General features: G+C 40.5%; 1 protein-coding gene and 1 long non-coding RNA gene across 2 annotated transcripts in view; one reads left to right on the top strand and one right to left on the bottom strand.

Moving 5' to 3' along the window:
- Window positions 1-23,587, top strand: part of rasgef1ba (RasGEF domain family, member 1Ba) — a 79,653-nt gene that overhangs the window by 7,058 nt on the left and 49,008 nt on the right. The gene's annotated exons all lie outside the window — the stretch shown is intronic.
- Window positions 19,456-20,263, bottom strand: LOC137804901 (uncharacterized). Its single transcript, XR_011080184.1, has 2 exons — window positions 19,764-20,263; window positions 19,456-19,639 (listed from the first exon to the last, which is right to left on the bottom strand). It is a non-coding gene; the product is annotated as an uncharacterized lncRNA (long non-coding RNA).

The raw sequence follows: 23,587 nt of genomic DNA, 5'->3' as shown, positions 1-23,587 counted from the left end.
ACATAGGTACACTCGAGGAGACTACTTTACGGTTCATGAAGAAGATGGCGTCTGGTGCTGTTCCTCCAAAGTTATGATCCCCTGCCCCCCAACTGCTCATGTACTTACTTACATCTCAGAAGGAGATTTATTGGAAATTAAACAAATGCATGGTGAGTCAGGAGTCATGTGCTGGTTAAACGTTGGTATCAGTGTCACAAGCAACGAGCAAAACAATATAAAGTGCAGCTAATTGGATTCATTTGGAACCAATGGGGGTTTTGGGTGCATGGGTTTTATGAACCAGGGGGTGGGATTTCACTGTTCAATTACAAAAAGAAGAAAATATATAAATCCCCATTGTGACATATTAAAAGTCTTTATAGATTTATCTCCAAACAAAAAAAATGTGTTTACAGCGATATCATACTTTTATGCTTTGATAACCATTTGAAAAGGACGCCAGCACGAGACGCCTCTAATGAGCAGCAGTCACGGCAAAGTGGTAAAAACAGTGAGTCTAATGAGTTCAGGCAGTGATCCGCGAGCCCTTTGATTATTTATCATGCGAGGAAGCGCCAAGCTCCACCTGCCGCTTTCTCTGACTCAAATAAAAAAACAATCAAAGCAGCGCTATTAAATCTTTTTGTTTTATCTGAATCCTGACCGTATGTGATATTAATGTATGCAAAAAAAAGAAGAAAAGTATTTGACAACGGTCCTCTGCCTTTAAATGTGTTTTGTTTGATGTATTTCCTGCAGCGTTCTTCGAGAAGAAACCTGGCACAGGTGATAATTACACAGTGGACGCGTGAGAATAAAGGACACTGTTTTATTTTGGTTATAAGAGACTATTACAGGGTACTGCTGCCACCTTATTGAAACAACATTTTGTACTGCACACCCTTGTCAATCAATCAGCTCCGTGCAGTGTCTCCTGTACAGTACAGAATACGTTCGGTACAGAATACGTTCGGCTTAAAACTGACGTTCACATTCTGAGGTTTAACAGATGGTTTTGTAGACACTCAATAATATCAGGTGTCTCACCAACTGTGCCCGTGGATCAATGGTTTGCAACTCTGTCTTAGAAGCAAAGGGTCAGTGGTTCAAGCCCCACCTGAGGCTGACATTAATTTAAAACTGGACACCGTGGCGGGCCGGGTCATATGTTTGACACCCCTGATTTAGATGATGCAGTTTTCCTTTCAACTTTTCCAATTATACATTTAAATTGGAATTGGTTCAATCAAAAGATAAACACTTGAGTTGGTTTGTGTGTTAAACTGATTGGCTGATATGAAGCACCTGTGTGCTCTCGTCGTTATGGTGACCAAATGAGAGCCAGCAGACTGATTAGAGGCAGATTGGCCTGTGGACTTAAGGAAATAAACCACTGAACGTCCTGAACACACACGAACGTATATGAAAGTTTTACGCTGTTAATCCTGACGTCTGTAACCAAAGTGACCTGCACACACGCGCGCACACACACACGAACGTGCATGCAACCATGATAACACGTTAACGCGGCCGTTAAGGCTTATGCGCGCCCGTTCGCGTGCGTTTACACACGCGGCCGATTCACGTTAGTGGGCGTTCACGTGTGCTGCTGTTCATGCGCACGCGCACCCGTTCGCGTGTGCCTGCAGCCTGCAGATGCACAGACCAAAGGGGTTGCTGCTGAGGACGGACTTGCTCTCACATTCAGTCGGATTTCAACACTTCTGAATCTGTTGGATTCCTATTGACCGCAGTTCACGGCAGAAGACAAGATTTCCCACGTTTTGAGCTATAAATTATGCCCAAAGTGTATACGGTTTGGAGTAGAGAGCAAGTTTAAAATATCTGTATCGCCAGGTGCCCTCGCTATGAGCTGCCCAACACACAATAATGATAACGGCAGAAAAGGTGCGGAAAAAACATAAAACATAAACGCAGACAGTTAAAACACTATAAAAGATATTAAAAAAGCTGAGTAATACAGTAATAGCTGAACGTTTTGTCAACATTTTAAAGGTGAAATGGTGTCTCTAGCTGAAGGCATGACAGAGCCTTTACTTTTTAAAGTTGAAGAGTTGAAAGCGGATTTGAAGATGTTCTTCATTGGAAACCATTCATTTTTATTTTGATAAAAAGCTGCATAAGTTTAAAATTTGAGAAAATATGAAAAATTTAAAAGCGTAGATTAATAGCTAAAGGTTTTGTCAACATTTGAATTTTCAAATATTGTCTCTAGCTGAACATATGAAGAACCTGTAAACGTTTGAAGTTGAACATGAGTTGAAGATTTCCCCATTTGGTCCCATTGTAAAAAAGATGATAAAAAAATCATAAAAAGCTCAATAATTTGAAGATTTGAAAAGTGAGAAATATGAAAAGTCATACCATGTGTGTCCTTAAGTAGCTGAATATTTGAATAATTGAACTTTTTTCTGTAGCTGAAAATAAGGAGTAGTTAAGGTCCAAAATCAGCCGCATGGGGTCTATGACCCCATGCGGCTGAAGCCACACTTAAAAATAAAGCTGATTACTTCGCGGATTTCGTCTATCGCGGGTTATTTTTGGAACGTATCCCCCGCGATAAACAAGGGACCACTGTATATGATTCGTATCACAAAATATGTTTTTTATTGTTACACATTTGACAGATTCCCAAACAACAAACACCCCTTTACAGCAGGCGGAAACTTCCGTTTCTGAGAAGTGAAACTATTGCTAAAACTCCTCTGGTTGTATAGAAGATTATGCTTCATGTGCTAAAGCTGCATTTTCTCTCTTCAACACCAGGAGGCGACTCCTCTGGTTGTATAGAAGTCTATGAGAAAATGAATCTACTTTTTTCTACATTTATTTTCAATAGAGCATGATGTTAATTTAGTTAATTCTGGTCATTTAGAGTCAAACAGACCATAAAAGAGGGTATGCTTTAGGGCGGGGCTACAAGGTGATTGACAGGTTGTTGTCTGAGAGTTATCCATGTTTTGATCTTAGAACTTTAACACTTTCATACAGTGTGCTTTCGTTTGCCGCTAAAAAAAAAATCATCAAAACAAAGGAATGAAAACCAGTCAGAAAATGGTGCTAAAAAATAAGGATAAAGATATATTCACTAAAATGTATGTTTTTCAAATGGAGTCTGTGTGAAGTACCATTGATCATGAAATTATATGAGTCACAATTTCTGTACTGGTGCCAAATCACATTGAATATTGTCTGACAAAAAGGCATGTCAATACATATGTATATGGGAATAAATGCATTTCAGCAGTCAGAATGTCATCACTTCTCTCCGTCCACATTGTCCTTTGGTATCAGAATCAGTTAAAATCCTGTCTGAACCTCCGGGGCCTCCAACCCGCTCCTCTTATCGTATTTCCAACACAAAGCCGCAGAAATAAATGTTATGCATTAAAGACGCTTCAGGCTGCACCGTGCACACATCAGCTATGAACACAAACGGTATTTCAGATCAAACACTAAGCAGTTTGTCTTTGTTTTCCATCATACTGCACAGAGACACACGTCTTAATGTCGGGCATTTCCTCTTTTAATATTAAAGAGGCTGCTTTATGTTTTATTCATGATGAATCCTGGCCTGTGGCAAGCAAAGGCTTTTTTAAATTCCGTTAAGTAAGATTACATTTGTTAAGTCTTTTGTTAAATTGTACGACAGGATAAGGATGTAAGTCTGGCACAACATGGCACGTCTGTCACGGCGCTCAGGGGGAAAGACCGGCACTAACCAACTGTTTGGTCCTACAAATGTCAGAAAATAATGAAATATGCCTGTTTGTATTTCAGCAGATTCAAACCAGTTCAGTTAACTATAATTAATTTTTTATCTTTGACTAATTAATTAGTCCTGGTCCTCTATAGATCTCAGTGTAGTCCTGGTCCTCTATAGACCTCAGTGTAGTCCTGGTAGACCTTTGTGTAGTCCTGGTCCTCTATAGTCTCAGTGTGGTCCTGGTCCTCTGTAGATCTCAGTATAGTCCTGGTCCTCTATAGTCTCAGTGTAGTCCTGGTCCTCTATAGTCTCAATGAAGTCCTGGTCCTCTATAGTCTCAATGAAGTCCTGTTCCTCTATAGACCTCCATCAGTAAACCGACCATCAAAGAGAAGATGGTCTGGTTCTATAGAGTTCTTCTTAAAGCTCCTCATCAGAGCCACCGGGTCAGATTCTGGTGAAACCAGATGACATCATGCAGGTTTAGCAGAACCTCCTTCAGCTAAGGGGCACATTGTAACGCTGCCAGGTAAGTAATGAGTGAGTCATTAGCAGCTTAATTGTTTGTGTTCATCCATGATGTCACTGCAGGTTGACTGTTCCTCTTCTTTTTTTTATACTTGTTTACAAATGTAAAACCTGATTTTGACCAAAACACAGGACTTTGAAATTGATCTCTTTGCTTGTGTGTCAATAAATAACCAGTAAAGTCTTTCTAATAGCATCTTATATAGCAACAAATGGATACCGACACAAGTGGAATGTTTTGTTTTCAATTCAACGAAATACTTCAAAACAGGACAAATTACTTATTTTATAATGATCTATGGACTGATATGTATATGTATCTTTATAGACTACATTATAGTTTTTCTCCTGGGGGTGTCTCATAAGCAGTGGTGGAGGAAGTACTGAAGTTTAGCACTTAAGTAACAGTACAAGTACCCAGGAAAATAAAAGTACTACATCAACAATCCTACTTAAGTAAAAGTAAAAAGTACGTACTTTTAAATTTACTTTAAGTATTAAACGTTAAAGTCAAGCAATGGATTGTCTCTCAATGTCTGGCTGTACCATTTTAATAAAGAATGCAGATATAGCTACCGGTAATACTTATGCCTCTACAGAAGTTACTATTAGTGATAATTATAAGCAACAACATTTGTTTATTGGAAAGGTTGGTGTACTTGTGTGCTTACCCTGTGTAATACTTTTCACACTGTATCTTACAATTCTGCGGATGACAAGTTATCTACCAGGGATTATGTGCAAAGTTAATACCATTAAGCCAAACCAATGAAGAAAACATTTCATATTTTTAAATATTTCATTTAATTTGAAATCAAACATGTTTTTAAATAGGGCCAATGGTGGCTCATATCTGAGGGCTCAGATGAGGCTGACTAGATCCATTTCAAAAAGTTGTTTGTTAGTCAGACTGTCTGTCGAATGTTTAAGCAAAACAGGCGAGGCTACCGCTAGTGCTGCTGCAAAATGCAAAGTCTGCTGTCATTGGAGCTGATAGAGCTACCTGATTGGTTTGAACTTCCAAAACAACAAAGCAATCCATATTTTGTGTAGGCAACATTTTGGCAAAACTGTGTTCATAAAATGTAACGAATAACAGCACATATTGTAGAAATTGTGAGAAAAGTGAGTAAAAGTATAGATAATAACCTTTCGTTGCGTGTCCACGGGTTCACGTCCTGCTCTCGCTCCATCTCCCTCACGCAGCGTTGCGGGCCACTGAGTTTCCCTTTGATGAGGCTGCTTCTCTGTTTTGATCACCACCGTCACCTCTTGACCGCCGCTGGGCCTTTGCAGCTGGGCTTTCAGCTCCTCCACCTGCTCCGAGAGCCTTATTTTCCAGCTCACACTCTCTCAACTTCATCGTTAACCTGATCTGGTTAACCATAAAAAAAGAGTCAGCATTAAAGTCTGTTACAACATGTTAAATGCAGATGTTTTTACGACCCTCACATAGTACATCAACATTGGGGGTTTTTTTGCTCATAAAATGACCCATTTTTTTCTTGTGATCTGAACATTATGCCTCTCGGCTGCCACACGTCTGCTGTGTAATTCTCATCCCTGGGAGGTTGCCAGGCAACAAGTGGATCCCCCACCAAAAAAGTGGTTATTGATCTCGCCTCTTAAGAGAAACCTGCACGAGTTTAGGAGCTTAACCTTCCCAAAAATATATGACATGTGTGTTTGTTCTTTATGAAGTCCCAGCCTCAAAATATAGATTATATATTTTATAATATAATAAAAAAAATATAATTAAAAGTTGTATCTATTTTATAATGAAATTGTTTTTCACAAATACACTATATGTATTATAATGTTTTTGTCAAAATGTCAAAACCTAAAAGTTAGAATCTCAGGACTTACAGATGACCCCTTTCCCACAAAGGTTTATGTGCGTCTGGTGAGTGAAATGCTGATTATTACATTTGCAGTCGTATTTAATCATAAACTGGCCACGGCGCTCTTGTTACTGCTACACCGTCTGTCAATCAAAACTCAGTGAAAGCATTACAGTCAACTTGCAATGACATCGTGGATGAACACAACGAATCAACCTGCTAATTGTTGACTTGTTAATTATCCGGCAGCCTTACAGTGACTAATGAATAAATACATTTATTTTGCTGCTTTGGAGGAAATCGGATGAGTGATATAACAGTCCGGCGGCTCAACACCAGGAACGGACAGATATTTCTCCACTCAGAGGAGTTCGATGTTCGGGAGCCAAAAGAGTGAAAGCCACAGCGATGCAGCAGTCAAACCCGTCAAAGCAGCGTGAAAACACATGAAAGACAAACTTATGAAATGTCTGCGACGATTCCCACGTGTTTCATGATCAACTAAGTCGTTCTTTAAACATACTTTTGAAAAGAAGAAAAAAAAAACATGAACAGTAGCTGCAAAATGTATATATCGAGACTTAAGACATTAAAGTAAATTGGAAAAAGCTCCAGAGTTATAAAAAACTTGCCACTCTATTTCAAAAAATGAGTTAACAGATAAAGTGTGTTTTTTACAGACATGAAAATCCCTTACCTTTTGGCGGAATTCGCCGTTTTGAATCCAAAACCTACGTGAATCGTGTAGATTCAAAGAGGTTTTTTTTGGGGATGAAGGGGGAGGGGGGTACTTATATTCAGTGAACTGTGAACAGGTGTGCGTGCCAGAATGGAGCGCTATAGCATGGTAATATAATATTGGATGGTATATCTAAGTTAAGTTACCCAGGAGCTCTGTTGACATAGACTTAGGCCACATTTACACGCAGCCGGGTATTTACAAAAACGAATATTTCTGCCCCGCCGTTTTCAAAAATAACATCGTACACACATGATCGTTTTCCAAAAAGTTTCTATTTACATGAACCCGGATAAATACGCCACCAAGCGCCGTGATCAGTAAGCAAAATGTAAACAGAGGACGCTCATATATGACGTCATGCCTTTTTAGTCGCTTACGGTGACATTTGAGGACCTAAAACTCTGTTTGACCGAGTGCACATGCAAACACGAAAACAGAGTTTTCATAGATCTCGGCTTTGGCCAGAGTTTTTAGAAATGATTGTTTTCCGTGATAAAATCTCCGTTTCGTGTAAATGAAAGGCCAAACCGCATGAATATATATGCGTTTTCCCCTCGTGTAAACGGGGCCTTAGCTAACAGCTTGATGAATTGAGTCATTGAACACAGCAGGAGAGAACGCGACATTAGCCAGCTAGCTAACGGTGGAAAGTTATTAGCTAAAGCTTCCGTTAATGAGGAAGTAGATTACTGAGAGGCCGATCGCACTGGACGCGACTTTTTAAAGCGCAGCCGCTTAAAAAAAGTCCTTGACAAAAACGGACCAGGCTTTTTTTTTCAAAAAACTTGCTGGGGTTTTAAAAAAAAGATTTTTCAAAGACACTACGGCGAATACCTATCCGCGAATTGTGTCTGGATGACGAGAGCAGATGTCGTGCTCTTGCCCTTGCTGTGTTGTGGGTTGAGGAGGAGGTAAAAGTTTTTAAAAAAGCAGAGTTTTGGGGTTTGCGATATTTATTAATTTTTTTAAAGGAAAAGACTACAACGAATACCATCTATTCTGCGATTTGTGTCTCGATGACAAGTGCTTATAGCATGTACTTTCGTCTGAGCAGGAGGAATCAACTGTGAATATTCAATACTCCCAATTAAATATCCATAACCCCCCACGGATAATATCCTTCTTACCTTTTTCACCCCTGACCCGTTTTAATGCCTGTTTTTAGCTGCATCTTCACACGGTTTTTCATCACCTTATAATAATTAACAATATAACCAAAGTAGAACAGTTATGTTGTATCTTCATCTATGCATCTAGTAACACATTTATCTTGCTGTCTCATGTAGAATTTGTGAACACTTGATTCAAACTACAAGGGACAAAAGACACCAAAAAGCTAAACAAATGATCAAACAGGTATTTTTTGCTTAAGTATTTTATGTTGTAGAACAAGAAAGAAAAAATCTCTTAAACTTCTGTTAATTACAGACTTTTTAACAATTTTTTAAAAACCCTTTGGAAACCGAAGTGCAAAAATAATAATTTCCTAGTTTTAGGTCTCATTTTCTACTCCTGTATTTGCAGCTGGAAAATGTGATGAATTGTGGGATTGTTAGCAGAATTTAGCTCACATGCCACGGACTGTGTGCAATGGATAACCATTTAATCACACAAATGGACAAATATTATGATATACTATTGTATACAATAATAATAATAATAATAATAATAATAATAATAATATTAGACTGCTTTGGTGTGTAAAACAAACAAAATGATAAAAGTGGGGACCTGAATCTTAAATTTCATTAAAAGTTATTTGCTGCTGTATTTCACCAACCTGGATCAATCCTCTATGTTTTAAACAGTTAATATGTTTTGATTAACCGTGATTTATTTTGGAATCAGCAAATTAAACTTAAGTAATAACAGCTTGAAATTTAGACTTTAACTCGGGGCCCCTCTACAATGTAAGTGTTTATCCAGCACTTTATCTTCCAACTTCTCGAATATGAACACATTGTCATTGTTATACGATGCACATAGGAAACGTTGAGAGTCTGTTGGAGACGGCTTAAAACAAAACTCCAGTAAAAAGCCAGCCTCGTCATTATCGGACAGTCAACTTGCCGTCGTATAAAGAGCGAGAGTGTCCACGTGAGGCGAGTGGGTGGCTATGTTGGATGGATGGAGCATACACAGGATCTTTACCGGGACACCGGTGTTCGTGTTTTTGTAGGAAATCAACGGTGACCTATTTGACCCAGTCTGGGCCGTTCTTGCCTTCTTTGCCCTTTTGACCCATTGATAGTGTATGTTGGTCCATCGTACAACTTTCTGCACATTTCAGTGTGTGTGTTTGGACCTAATGTAGTTTTTGAAAAGACTTGAAAAGAAGTCTGATATCCAGCGATGTCGTCATCATGTTAATGCTCAGTGCATTCACAAAGGGAATGAGAAACCGATGATGTCTTTTTGAGAACACTTGAAAAGTCTTTGAAATTCCAATTTGATCAGCAGCCGAAGGACAGCCCAAAAATATGTTATCAAAATCTTTTTCCTCAAGGAGAAGAGAATATCTTGAGGTCTGTCTTTCCAGTTGGATATTACATAAACAACAGTTTATCATTTAGAAGTATGAAAACAACATTCCTCGCCCTCGTCCACAAGAATGTCCTCAAATAGAAGATAACCAAAGCACATTCTGTCTATGTTTGAATTAAGTAACTTCTTCAAAGGATTTTGCTGGTTGATTGACCAACTTATTATTGACTTATTTTGTTGATTACGTGAAGTAATTGAGGAACAGACGGATGAAAAGTTGTTTGCAGGTTTTATTCTTAATTTTTTTCTTCTGTAGAATAGGAATATTGTCTCTCCTGTCTGGTCTTGATGGATATCAGTGTACTGTACATATGTGTGTGAGATACATTGAGGGGGTCAACACAAAAAGAGCATGAAGGATTGAGTTGTTTCCCAAACCTCTAATAACTCCCTGAGGTGCGCTGTGGTGGGTGAACCGCCTGCCTCCACAGCAGAATGAATAATGCAAAAGGGGGTTTTGTATGTGTGTACGTCTGCAACCCACCTCACAGTTAATTATAATTGACCAATTAGGTGGCGGGGCTGGCAGCGGAAACACCTGGGGCTCATCCAGAAAAGGCGTTACAGGAACAAACGAGGGAAACGGGACGAGAATCCAATCAGCTGTGTTTTCCCTTTTTGTAGAAGTAGTCTTTACAACCTGAATGCAAATACTTAACCAGCCTGCAAGGGATTCATAGCATGCCATATGGTGCATTCCATGCAAGCGAACCTGTTGGCCTCGAATTGTATCAGATTTTGCCAGAAATAAATACCAACAATCCAAGCATGGGTTTCACAGGAGCAACCAATCATTTCTCACGGCCACCACTTACCTGTTTTGACTGGATCAGTTTACAGTGAGCACCGGTGCAGCACTAGTTAATGCCAAAGAAGGTACTGGTTATGATTCACTCTCTCTCTCTCTCTCGGTCCATAGCCGGTCGGGGATTTTAAGCGGTGACCTTCCTGGTTTCAGTGGTGACTGACGGCCTCTGAGCCCCGTGCTGACACCTCTATTGTCCGACTGCGCTTTGATCCCACAGTAATACATTCATGAATAAAGCAAAAATCTGCCTTCCTAAACCAGAAAATTCTCTGGCATTTCTGTCTTTTTTTAAAATTTTTATAGTCTAGTTGTACACACCATTTTTCTTTCTTTTACTCGGGCTCTACTTTCCTAGTCGTGTCTTGTACTTTGGAGACATTCAGCTTGTACATGTTTTAAAACCACTTCTTGTTTTCTGACGGTACAGTTTAAATGTTACGAAGTGCATTTTCTTTGTCAATATCTGCCGGAAAAACAGAGAGACCAGTCTGAGAGAATATGGAATAATTGCAGTGGGGCATTCATATTTATCCGCAATTATTCTACGACAAGGACGGATAAAATCCAATAGGATTAAACTAGGGCTGGGCAAAGTTGAAAAAAATAAACTGATTAATTGCATGATTTTTCTGTGATTAATCACGATTAATCGCATTATGCGCCAAATACAATGATGAAGTAAAAACTAGTGTATTGCAGCTTTTATTTTAAAGTAATGTTATTAGAACAATATAACAGCACTCTGGAGCAACAGAAAGTTAACATACATACATACATACATACATACATATATACACATATATATATATATACACATATATATATATACACATATACATATATACACACATATACATATATATACACGTATATATACATATATACACACGTATATATACATATATACATACATGTATATACACACATACATACATGTATACACACATACACACACAGTGATGTCTTGAGAGGCCGGGATCGTGAGGTGAGGCGTTGGTACACAAATAAAGACAGGCGAGGGTTTCTTTAACTTAAAGTTTCTGTATTTAAATAGTTCTTAACAAAAAAATAAACATAACTCCCACAACAGTTGTTGTACCAAACAAACATAAGTCCTTCAGTCTTCCACCTCACACCAGCTCTCCTCAGGCTCATCAGCCTCATCCTTTTCAGCTGTGCAGCCGCCTTGCCCTGTCTGCACTGCTGAGTGGGAATTGTAGTTTGTCACTGGGATGTCATGCTGGTTGTAGTCCTTGCTGCAACCAGCGGGAAGGAATGTACCTCCCATTGATGACCATTCCTCTTATGACATCACTATATATATATATATATATATATATATATATATATATATATATATATATATATATATATATATATATATATACTGTTCAGTAGTAAGGGTCCCTGTGAGGGACAAATCACTCCTTCTTTTGTCCATGTTCAGTCTGTTGCTTACCTTAAAGATGTATGTTAAAGACCAGCAACTGATTAACTTCATACAAAAGCAATAGGTGCTTATCATATTTTTCAGTTCAGTTTTTCTTCCTCTGTGAGAAAAGTCCAGTCTGTGTTGGCTTGAACAAATGCACTGAACATCTTCTGATGTGAGGAAAGTTCTCCTCTTCGAGAGAAGAGTAAAGATCCAGAAGTAATGCTGCTTTAAAGTGTTCTGCATGGATCATGCGCGATTAACTTTCAATGTGGACGCATATATTTGTAGTGTATTTGCCCGCCTGTGAACGCGTGTGAAGCGGCTTGTGGCTCGCGGCAGCACCGCTGCTCGTTGAGAACAGAAGCTACAGAACAATATGTGCTTTCACGTCAGACTCACTTCGTCACGCTGCCTGTCGGCGAGGCTACAGAAGCGCGCGCCTTTAAAGTGAAAGCAGCGTCGCTGTAATGCATTCATGGCGTTTATCTTATTTATTCATTTTTTATGTTTAATTGACCTCACACAGGCAGGACTGGGAGAAAATATGCAGTTAACGCATGATCAAATAGTTAATGCCGTTAGAGGATTGCCAGATTAATCTTGCAATCACTGTAATTAGTGCTGTCCATCGATTGAAACATTTAATCGCGATTAATCACATTTATGTCATAGTTATCATTATTTTATTTGAATGCTCTTATCAACATGAAATAGTGGATTGGCTTGCTTTATCCAAATGTTATATTTTATTGAAAAGCAACTGCCAAACAGGGCAGTACAAAATAAAATTATGAAGTGCACATTTTAGGTAAACAAGGACTTGAGAGAGAGGGAGAGAGAGCAAGAGAGTTATAGATAGAGAGAGACAGTAATGTAACGGTGGCTCTCGAAGGTAATTCGTAGGTCCTGTCGTTGAATGTGATGTGTATTATATCAGCTAGATCCTCGTCCTCCACAACGTTAACAGGCAGTAGCATCCATTTAGCTTTGGCTGCAGTAAGTTTGTTCTTCGTTGTGGTGTCCATGTGTTTCTGTCTGAAGTCATCCATTCGTGTCTGGCTATGACAAGGGGGCGCAGAGTTAGCATCAGCTGTGTGCTTGGCCATCGAGTGGTATTTCAGACTGGATAGTTACGATGATAGCTCAGTTCACAATGACAAACTGTTCATACCACTTCGGTCTTGTCAAGGGAACCACGTCGTATCATTCATTTTGCCGTATCACGCTCACCACCATTTTAAACCGTAACGTTATCCTAGCTTCCAAGCCCAAACGGCATGCCTATTGTTTTGCTTCCGGTTGAGCTATATCCGGCGTGGTGCCCGCGAGAAATAAATTGAAAAATTAAAATGCGTTAACGCCGTTAATAAAATTAACAGCGTTAAAATTGGTTCGCGTTAACACCGTTAATAACACGCTAATAACGCACTAATATGACAGCACTAATTATAATACAACAATATGAAGTAAGAATGAAAGAATCAGCCAATATTTAGCACTAAAGAGGCTCAGATTCACATTATAATGTGATCTTGCACCATGGCAACACATATCTGATGATATGATTACAAAGTCGATTATCGATTTCCAGCCTAAGGTGTTCTAGTACCAAGTACACTTATTAACAACCTTATGCTCGAACATGGTGTTTGTTATGGCCAAACCTTGGCTAGCACAAAAGTCCAACAACAGAACACCGTTCGGGTTCAGATCGGGCAAGCCGTTCCTCCCAATCACCCCCCACCAGGTTTCTCTGTCATTATCCACAAGACCGTTGAAGTCTCCCAGGAGAACTATGGAGTCGGCAGGAGGCGCCCTCGCCAGGACCACTCCAACCAACTCCAAGAAGGCTGGATACTCCGAGCTGCTGTTCGGTGCATAAGCACAAACAACAGTCAGAGCCTTACTCCCCGCAACCCGCAGGCGCATGGAGGCAACCCTCTCGCTTACCGGAAAAAACTCCAACATAGCGGAGCTCAGCCGGGGCCTCATGAGTATCCCCACTCCCGCCCGGCGCCTCTCAATATGGGCAACTCCAGCAAAGGACAAAGTCCAACCCTTTTCCAGGAGCTTGGTTCCAGAGCCCTTCCTGTGCGTGGAGGTGAGCCCAACTATGTCTAGCTGGTACCGTTCCACTTCCTGCACCAGCACCGGCTCTTTCCGGTATATATATATATATATATATATATATATATATAAAATCCCGCACCAAGGTTTGCAGACACAAGCGACCAGACCACGCCCATTAGCTGGAGAAGGAGCTGAGGATAGTGCTAAAAAAGCTCCAGAGATTTAAAAAATTAAACACAGACATGGTTCATTTAGTTTCACATACTGCCCAATGCAATCATTTCATGTCCCTGAACTTGGTTTGAAGCTTTCCTGAAGTAAGTTCTTTAGTTCAAGCTGTTGAAGCAGGACTTTCCCCCAGGACACCGCTGTCGTGTCTCGAGTGAAAATCAAGTCAACGTCGACTGTAGTCAATTTCTACTAGTAAGTAGATGTAACGCGAGGTAAAACAGACAGCATCATTTTAACCCAAATCACAACTAACAGTGTTGTGTATGTAAACCCCTGTAGGAGGTGTATTTATAAGAGACGTTGCATTTAACAGACAGAGTCTCATCATTTAAAACACAAGACCTTAACCCAGTGTCGCTAACAGGAAGTGAGAATGTGTTGGTTGGGCGCCATCTGAGCTTACAACAGTTATTCTGTCTGTATATATAACATACAACAGTTATTGTGGATTCTGTACTGTTTTCTTTTTACTGTCTTTTTCTGTTGTAATCCTTTTGTCTTAAATTAGAAGTCCATTGCGGGTAAAGATCAAATTGTTTTGAATAACAGACATGAACTGTAAAATACTACACTGCTGAGAGTGATATCTGCCAGACAACCATCCATCATGCACTTTGACATGCAAACATGTCATCTAGCTCATTGCTGTGCAGGTTCAAGGTTTTGCTTATGTAAATGGGCCCTTTGATGGCTCTTCTTCCTCAGACCCTCTTCCTCGTCCTCCACCTCCTCCTCCTCCTCACATCTTCAGATAGCGTTTGATTTGGGTTGTGCGAATGTCAGAATATCATTTCTGGTTGTTTGGAGTGAAACAATTGGGAAGAGCTGAAGGGCCATTGAGAGCGACGAGTGAAGGTCACTTTTTATGAGAAAAAAAACAACTGAATGCTCAAAGATAACGACGTGAACAAATATGGCCGGATGATTGGAGGAGACGCGGCGACACTGACAGACCACAGCTCTACCTAATTGGCGTGCTTTAAACATTTGGACGTATTTTTTCTGCTCATATCCGCTACCTACACTTATCTCATTTCAATCAGCCAGAAATGTCCGCCCTGTGGCGGTACATTTTTTTCAACAGTAAAAAATAATAGCGCCGCAATAAAATTAAAAAAAATAAAAACAGCTTTCATCAGCGTTGTGTTTTAGTCAATCAGCAATAAAAGAAGTAGCTATAGTTTCATGTTATGTAATGATCAGGACTTATGTGAGCATATACATATGTGCTTGTTCTGCAACATCATCCCCAAATGAAACGTTTCTGACTGCACTCGCAGCTGGAATCTGCTCGGTACAATTACTAAAGCTGCAGCAGGCAAATATTTAGTACCAAGCTGAAGGGCGACTTAACAGCAGCGCTGAGGGGAGTGAAGAGGATTTCTTCATTTTCTCTCCCCATTTAGATTTTCCTGGCAGGTCCTTCCCGTCCCCAGTCCGCCTTCTCCTCTGACTTCAGGGTCCCGTCAGTGGAAGTATACAAGTGTGTTTTCCACACAGACTCACACTACATGTTCATGCTTCCTTACTGTGCTAGCTTTTTAAAAAAAAATAGTTAAGCTGCAGCCTTCGATGCCCATGGGGCGACGGCCGGCATTTGATCTGCAGAGAGCACGTTTTTAAACCTCACGCTGTCGGCTGTAAGCACAATCATTCCACGATCACAGCCGATCACAGCTGCATCCCCGTGTGATGTTTAGTATATGATGAGTCTAGTTCAGGGGAAGTGGATGTATATGTATGAGTATTCTATTGATTCAATTCAATTCAGTGTATTTTGTATAGCCCAAAATCACAAATACAAGATTTTCCTCGGAGGGCTTTATAATCTGTACACAGAACAACCCTGTCCCAGGACCTCACATCGGATCAGGCGGACAGGTCCAGCTCCAGACAGCCACGGTCCATGGAAACTTGAGGCAAGGAAGCACAAAGGCTCCCGGAAAGGAGTAGAGTTAGTCATGTGCATTGAAAGACAATAATTTATCCAGAAGGAGAGAAGAAAAAGAAGAGAAAAAAGAAGAGGAGAGGAGGAGCTCAGTGGATCCTAAGATGCCCCAGCAGTCTCGACCTATAGCAGCATATCTAAGGGGAGGGTGGGAAGGGGAGGAAGCCTTCTGACTGACTCACGGGGTGGATACCCTTGTGAATCAAGAGGAGAGTTGTCTGACCCAACCTCCGAAAGAAAGCTAAATGCTCTTCTTTTTTGGCTAAATTTACATTCTTAATCTCCAAATATCTATAATAGTCTATTGAAGCCTTAATCAGTTTCACAGTGTATTGTCATATTTTAGTCATTCAGGCTTTTACCAGAAGCATGGTTTCATGTTTTATAGGATTTGTTGGGTCCAATAGTCCCTGACCTGTGATGAACTGGCGACTTGTCCAGGGTGTACCCTGCTTTCGCCCCTTGACAGCTGGGATCAGCTCCAGCGCCCCACGACCCTAATGAGGATAAGCGGTTAAGATAATGGATGGATGGATGGGTCCAATAGTTCATTTTTTGGCAAAAGTGATTTTGAAGAAATATGAAAACTTTAAGCTTAATTTTGATAAATATCTGATGTTTTTACAGCTTTTCTTATACATATGGTGTAATTTTGGCAATTTTATTTTTTTGAAATCACGCTTTTCAGAAATTTGGTCTCCCTCACATGCTGATGGATTCTGATCAAAGCTAGGAGGGCTGAATATGTTACCTGCTACTGCGCAGACAGCGTACCGACAGACAACTGGACCAATAAAGAAGACGTAGTGGATAAGAGTCGTCAATAAAAAAAGATGATCCTTTATAGTGCTGACGGATGAAGTGAAACTCTGTCAAAAGCTTCTTTTACATTTTAAAAATGCAAAGCAATTGAAGTCAGCGGTGCTTTTGAGAGGAAGAGGCTTCAAGGTCTGAAACTGTATTTTTAATAATCTTGCAGCAGTTGAAGTGATATATTTTTTTCTGTATATATACATACGTGCATCCTGTAACCCCATTCTGTCTGTCTGTGGAGTGAGTTGGATAAGGGTCGACTGTCTGGATTTTAAACAGTAAGGACATGTTTTACATGAAACTTTGAAACATGCAATGAGGAGAAACAAGGTGACTTAATTGACTGAAGGACGGTTTATGAGAATCAAAAATATGAGATCAATTTTTGATGGTGTGTCGAAGTATGTTGGCATCAAGACAATTTGTTGTTTGAAAAAACCTTGCATGTATTTGACATCGATGGCAAATGTTGCTAAAATAATTGGGCTTGCAGTCAAAATATCACGTCAGTGCTTCATCAGTTGAACCCTCTGAACGATAAATTTAAAATATGGCACAAACGGCCTCTTGGGACTCGAGGCCGATTAGACTTTGGTGGCCTCGAGGGCGAAGTGAGTAATATTCGGTGGTCAAAGGTCACTTTTTTTTTGTGCACAAGAATCTACATAATAGTTATGACAATGTCACACAAATGATAAATGAATGAAGTGAAAACATGGATGTAAAACTGCAACAAAAAAAAAACTTACAAGAAACTTGAATATTTTTCTCCAGACTCTACCCTTTTCTGCAGTTACTATAGATTTTTGGATATTTCTTTTATGAACTCAAGGAAGAAATTGCTTCTTTCCCACCAGTTCAGTGCCAATGTTTTCCACTCTTCAGGCTCATTACAGCTGTTTGCTCAAACAACCTTCCCATAGTCCTTCACTCCAAAAATAACGTAAGTTTAGCTAAAAAATATTTAAATGTATTGATCCGTAAAAGTTAGACAATTATTTTCTATTTCAAAACAATGTTTGTGGATTTTTTTTTTCTTGTTGGATTTCCAAATGCTGCTCAAAGAACAAGAACAAAAAAAAGTTCCCCATTTCTGCAGCAGATCTTGTCAGTTCAGCTGCAGTCTCCTCTAACTTCCTGGCTACTTTTTCACCGTCTTGATGACTTCTGAGAGCTATTGGTTTTCTTTGAGGATGACATTGAGGAGAACTTGAAATCTGGGACACGTCGACGTGCGACTACTTTACAGAACACAGGAGCTGAACTCGTGCAGGCGGAGGCAAGCGCTTTTCTGGCAGAGAAACCCACTCGCATAAAGAAGGAAGCAACTCATTTACACACATCGCCACGGGCATGAGAGAGGGCACGGGGAGCGAAGGAAGATGAGGATAATTATTCTCCCTGCAGAGAGGCAGAAGCCTCCTGCGAGGAGGCTTGTCAGGACACAGTTCCCGGGCGAGTGAAGAAGAGAAGATGAGGAGCGATGGAAAAATATAACAAATACAGCAGAAAGAAAAAAAATCCAGATCTTCAGTTCGAGTTTACGGCATCTTTGGATAGTAGTGCGTGCTTCACCGTGTAAAACTGTCCATTTATTACGTCGTCTTTCCAGAGGAATATTGGTGTCTCACTATTGTGAAATGATGGGATTTTATCTTCTTTTAACAGTGTTTAATGTATAGTCCTATTTTGTTTTTTCCTGTTTGTCATGTGACCTGAATCAGAGACGTGCACGCCGTTTCTATGTCACCTAATATGGTCACTTCAGTGCGCTGGCTGCAAACAGCTAATATGGCGACAACCACATTCCAAGATGGCGACACCCGGAACAACAAACTCAAGGCTTTTGGTTTTGTACATAAGACATCTTTGTAATGACAGGAATACCTCACCTCATAAAAGCCTTTGTTCACTTTTCCATAAGATAGTTCAGCTCACTTCTCTTTAGGATCAAAACCTTTTTTCTCTTTCTTTGTTTTTATCCCTGCAGGTAGAGAAAGTCAATATATGGCTTTGTCTTATATCTTCATTATGACACATTAATATATACATATCGTATCACCATGATTCGTAACTATGATTAAAAAAAATAAATAAATCCCTCATAGAAGAGACAGATGGAGAAAAACCCATTTTGGAAGTCAATTTGCTGGCATGGAACCTTGAGCTCCTCATCGTCTGTCTGAGCAGCGCTGGGGTGAAACAGCCAGGAAGAGCAAGAACCTCATTGATGTGCACATCAGACCCTCTCACAATGTCAAGAAACTCCTCTGTTCTCTTATCCTTTTGCACCAACTCGCCCCACAAGGACGCAAGTACTGCTTTGGTTGTGATACTCTGCGTTTGTTTCTTTAAATTAAAACCGTGTCCAACGCTGACAGAGTTCTCTATGTGCAGAGGCAGATTGTGGTCTTTGAGTAATCCACAATGATCATCCTCTCTCTGTTGTTTCTTTTAAGCTCTCCGGTTGACGCTTATGTAATTTACCCGGGATTAACCTCCTGCAGAGAACATCTCCTCGTAGTCCCCTTGACCCTCTCCTACGACAAAAGCATTGTCTTTTGATGAAAGTTACATTTTAGTTTAGAAATGCTGTGAAAATAATCCACACATAGAAGCACAGTCCTGCAGCAGTCATTACTCAATTTGGCAATAATTGGTTTTGAACTGGTACTCGCCAGTTCAGATGTTGTTATTGGGATTGAAACGTCTCTTCCAAAAAGCTCACCTGATCCACAACTTGTTGTCCTTATATTGTTGTCCATTACTTATTCTTTTTAGAAAGGTGCTATTTTTGTGTGAGATTTTAATGAAAACTCTTCCGTTTTTATCAGCAAAGATGAGATGTTACAGTTTCTTTGTTCGACGATGCTGCACAGCATTAACACGACTGCATCTCAGATTAAGTGTGCTTGTGAGTTTATGCAGACACAGGAAGCGGGAGTTCACCAGAAGGTCTGTAGAGTGTGGCTGAAATACCAGAAAGAAATAATGTTTTATTGAGGGAGAGAGCGGACGCTGACACACATGTAGATACACACAGAATAGACGGCGACCTCCTGATATTTAAGCCAAACTTAAACAATGTATTTACCTCCTTTTTTCTGCTCCGATTCGTAAAGGAAATGTGTGTTTTTCGCCAACTCGAAAGCTTCTCCAGCAGCCTTGAAAATGATGCCAGTTGCTCCTAACTCATCTTTTGTACTCTTGCATTCGCGTTGTTGGTTTCTGTTTTTTAAAACTGGTTTTTGCCTCTTGCAGTTGCTTCCCACAGAGTCGCAAAAACAATAGTGCATCTGCGCTGAGCCAGTTTCGGTGGAACTTTCATGGCGGCCTTTTGCTTGTTTGTTTGGACGCGTGCCAGCGTGCAGAGTGGATATGAGGAATTCACACAAACAAAACCAAGCCATGTTCGACGAGGTGTGGGTTTTTGTTCCAAGTGAAGAAAAAAACTAAAAACTGGGCAAATTTCAGCTGGCTATTTGGGGTAAAACACTCCTCCTAAAAAAAAAGGAGGAAAAATAACAAAACTAGCTTTGTGTGAAGCACAAATACTCAACAGCTGATGCTGTTTGCAGGTGTTTGTGTGTTAGTTTACAGTTTGTTTTTCTCCCGTCTTTGTCTCCTCTCCTACGCTGTGTCATGTCACCGCATTGAGCCATAAATCAAACCTTCTCTTCTTGGAGCTGCTGCGAAGCTGACGCCGGCTCCAAACAGGCATCCATGAAGTCACCCGTACTGTTTTCTGACTCGACAGTCCGCCAGTTTGTCTGAAACGTGCACCGTTTGTGTGAAGGCTTTTGTAAAAAAGTAGACAGTTTGAAAGAAAATTACGAACGCAAAAGATGGAAAACTGTTTAGTTTGAAAAATTACTTTCTAAATGTTTGAAATACAACTTTCTGCACAAGTTCTAGAAGCAAAGGCGACCATCATTCTATTTCAGCATCACGCCGAGGCTCCAACGCTCTTTGTTCTCACAACAATTTTACTTGTATTTGTTTCCCGGGTTTTGACAAAAGGACAACACCTCTGTATGTCCTCATCCTCTAAAAACTGTAATCGGGTCTAGTTGTTGTCAGTGGTTAGCGAGCTAAGTTTCTTTTTCATGTCACAAAATCTGACATCACTGACCCACACGGGCTGGGAACACCTTGAGTGCATATGGGATACACACACACGCACACATACACACACACACACACACACACACACACACACACACACACAGAGTCCAACAGGACACGAAGGGTGAGGAGGCAGCACGTTGCGGTCCAGTCGGTACACGGTGCTACAGTACAGCCTGTTCTGCTGAGACTGACAACGCATTACACCTCAAAAACCCCAGTTCTCCGGGTTGGAGTGTGTACAGAGATGTGAAAAATACATCGAAATGTATTTTGATAGAAAAATACAAAATACCCCTCGAATAAATGTATCAAAATAAAATACAAAATACTGATGCAAGAAATTTTAACAAAATACAATACATGTATTTTGTATTTAAATTACAGGAAATACTTTTTTTTATCGCAGAGCATTCAGGTTTAGGCTATATATTTTATAATGTACACAAAGCTCTGGTGAACCCCACAAAAAAGGAAGAACAGTCACAGAATGTCAGTGTAACTAACCAAAGCTTATTAAAGACAACAGCTTGATTGATTATGCTACGCAAACCATTTTTTTATTTTTAACAAATGGACATCTACTGTCATAGTCGGGCTAACTGTGAACTATATTGTCTGTCAGTAATTGATATGGCATTATGACATTCACAAAGAGACGATACAGCATAACTTGTAATACAAAGATTAGATGTTCAGATGTCTCTTGATAAGGTTATCATGAACATACAAGCTCCCAATCTCCCTCTATACAATAATACGCTTTTTTTTTTTGAAATACGTATTTTAAATAAAAGTAACAGAAATACTGCCCATCTCTGAGTGTGTACTAGTTACGCCTCATCTGCCAGGAATACTACACTGAAGCTTCATAATTCATAGCTCATTCCACGTGGTCTACTTTGTGAAAAACCAGGATCCAGCGACCACGCGGAGTGAGAGTGATAAGTTTGAGATGTGCAACAGCCTTCAAGCCGCTGTGTGCGTCGCGTTGGAATCAGACGTCCATGCACCGGACCTCACAGCTGATGTGGCAACGCAGAGTCTTCACAGTTATGCTGTGTTTACACTGAACGCGTCAAAATTTTTCACGTTGCGTCTACCGTGTCAGTTGTGTCGCGCAACGAAAAAAGGGTGTTCACACCAAACTCTGTATCTCTGTATATGCTGTATATGCTCTGTATAGGCTTATCTCTGTAGCTTCTCCCAGGGAAAAAAACGATCTTTTACTATAAACTATGGAAGAAATAAGCACTGCTTTATACTTGTTGTGGAAGTCACAAAAACGTGGGAATTTCAAACGCCCTCCTGTTTGGGTTCATAAAAACCATTTGTAGCCGCACAGCACAGACTCCAGGAACTGTCTCTAGCTTACTACAACGGTGACCAGCCGTCACCCACCATGGAAATAACCACGAGTTCTGCTTTATACTTGTGTAAATTCCACATACGTCAGAACATCAAACTCCATCGTGTCTGGGTTCATAATATCATCCATAGTAACACAACAGCGTCTGAATGACGGCCGCTATCATCGCTATCATTGGCAGAAGTTTGATTCAACAACAGGACGGCGGTGACGAGCGGAACATCTCAACGCCGATTGGCTGACGCAACTATGACTCACACGCCGGAGTTGGGAAATTTCAACTCGCGTGACAAGCTGTCGCGTCTAACGCTCTGTTCGCCCCGCGGCAAACTCGCTGTAACAAACAAACAATATACAGGATGCTTTGTGCAAATTGGATTCCCCTAAGGGGAAAACACAAGCTGAATCCTGTAAACTACGTCTGTGCTGGACGCGGCATCAGGTCTGCTGTGTGCAGTCCCTTCACACTAAATTATGTGCTAAATGTTAGCAAAATATGTACATTTTTTAAAACAAGCCTCAAGATTAAGTAATAAACGACCCACCTTTAGGCTCTTGCGAACCCATATTTTATTGAATATTTCAATGAAGTGGGCACTTACTGGTGGAAAAGCTTCTTGACCCCCCTACACACACACGCACACACACACACACACACACACACACACACACACACACACACACACACACACACACACACAGTACTTCCTGCTTTGCTACTTAACATAAAAGTGGCTCATGTCCTATTCATTCTATCGATACATGATGATGTCGACCTTGAGCGGTGGCATCAACTTCCAAAATGTGTGTTGCATTTTTAGAACGTAAACTCAATATTGTGCAAGAGATGAGACGCTAATTGCGAGGAAAAGTGTGTATCGGAATGTGAAGTGACCCTGTGAACGGTCATGAGGGAGCTTTGGTTTTCCTCCTCCAGACGACTGGAGGGTAAAGAAACCTTTTAAACCTTGGGTCCTTTGAGGTGCCAAAGAAGGGAACACCCTCCTCCCTCTCAGCTAAGGTTAGGGTTAGTCGTCCTGCTGTGTGTCATATTCCCTTTGCATTAAAGTTATCTGGAGTCAGATGATTCTGCTTCAGACATTATGAGTGTGACTTGAGAGGTTAGTGCAGCTGGTGGGTTTCTGTGAGAGCGAAACACTAAAAGTGGGCAGATGGAAAGTTGGCTTGATTTATTTGTTTATCTTGTTGTTTTTTCACACTCCCTCTCTTACTCCAGCCCTCTATCTTTTCTTTTCCTCTTCTCACATCGTATGCAGGCTGTTGTCCCTCTGCCCCACCTCCTCACAAATGTCCCACTTAATTTCTTTACTCCTCTGTCCGCCTCAGTGTTCATCCACCATCTATTCAAAAGGCCAGAAATAAAAACCGGGAGCCTGAGTCCATCTGGACCTGTCGTGGCATGC

This window comes from Clinocottus analis, unplaced genomic scaffold, assembly GCF_023055335.1.
Source record: "Clinocottus analis isolate CAN_PGR_092001 unplaced genomic scaffold, fCliAna1.0.p SCAF_7, whole genome shotgun sequence".
Taxonomy (NCBI): Eukaryota; Metazoa; Chordata; class Actinopteri; order Perciformes; family Cottidae; genus Clinocottus; species Clinocottus analis.
Note: the sequence above shows the minus strand (reverse complement) of the source record. Positions and strands in the feature narration are given on the sequence as shown.